The 1182-nt window shown below is 44.2% G+C and overlaps 1 protein-coding gene across 1 annotated transcript in view; it reads right to left on the bottom strand.

Moving 5' to 3' along the window:
* Nucleotides 1-932, bottom strand: part of WDR63 (WD repeat domain 63) — a 63711-nt gene extending 62779 nt beyond the window's left edge. Inside the window, exon 1 of the mRNA XM_006919473.3 lies at nucleotides 788-932. The gene's annotated coding sequence lies outside the window, so the exon portion shown is untranslated. The remainder of the gene's footprint in view (nucleotides 1-787) is intronic.
* Between the last annotated feature and the right edge of the window lie 250 nt (nucleotides 933-1182).

Below are 1182 nucleotides of genomic sequence, written 5' to 3'. Positions count from 1 at the left end.
GCACACATGTCTCTGCTTGTTTAAATCTTACTCGTTCTTCAAGGCCCAACTCCAATATGATCTTCTTTCTGAAGCCTCCTCAACTTTCTAACTCAGAGGCTTAAACAATTTTATTCTCCCTGATGCTTTCTAATTACCCTGTAGTGTAATTAATTATGCCAGGGTTCTGCAAAAGCAGAGGACCTCAGTCTCATAGGTGCCTGAAAATTGCTCTGAATTCATTCAGCATTCAACATACACTGGGCAAGAGAGAAATTATTGAGCAGCAATTAGGTACTGGATGTCACTAGGAGAATAAGATAAGGTCCTTGCTTTCAAAGAGTTAATGTTTCCCTCCTTCATTGTCTTCACACTTTATCTACTCCAGCCCTTAATGGTCCTGAGGTCACTTCTCTAACTACTTCAGTCCACATTAAACTTTTCTTCTTTGATCCCCACCAGCGACAAATAACCAGGATTGTGCTGCTTCCCTTTCCATCCATCCATCCATCCATCCATCCATCCATCCATCCATCCATCCATTATTTATTGAGCCCCCACTGTGCCAGACAATGGGATAGGCAACCTGTGAACAAAATATAGTAAGTACCTGCCTTCAAAGTTCTTAGAGTGTCGTTAACGGCTTTCTCTGCTATTTTTGTCTCCTGGCTAGGCTGGACGTTCTTTGAAAGCAGGGAAAGTTTTGTACTTTTTTACATTGCTGGCACAGCGACTGTTACAAGCCCTTGAAAGAGTGAGTAAAATATTTGTTTTCCGACCCTCCTTTCTCATTTAGAGCTTCCCTTACCTGATACTGTTAAACTGAAGGGAAAAGAAGCCTTTTTGCAGTACCCCAGGGAAAAACTCCTTCGGGGCTGAAGATGGAAGTTTCACTCTCTCCTCTCAGAAAAACAAGCCCAAGAGCACAAATCGCAGCTCCTCAGCAGGCTGTTGCTGTGACGCATCTGTTGCTAAGAGAAAGGAGGCGGTGACTCTGCAGAGATTGACAAAGCACCGAAACCAATACAGTCTCCGCTCCCTAACAGTCTCTTTCAGAACAGGCTTGTGATTGGTTGCTATGATGCTGACATCACGTAACGTGGAAACAGGGCGAGGTCCGCAGTTTTTCAGTTACAAGAAAGGAATTGTGCAACTTAGGTATATTGAGGACAGTGGCCTGGCCTGACCCCAAGGTCTGACAGG

Source organism: Pteropus alecto, unplaced genomic scaffold, assembly GCF_000325575.1.
Source record: "Pteropus alecto unplaced genomic scaffold, ASM32557v1 scaffold25, whole genome shotgun sequence".
Taxonomy (NCBI): domain Eukaryota; kingdom Metazoa; phylum Chordata; class Mammalia; order Chiroptera; family Pteropodidae; genus Pteropus; species Pteropus alecto.
This window is presented reverse-complemented; position numbering and strand designations above follow the sequence as displayed.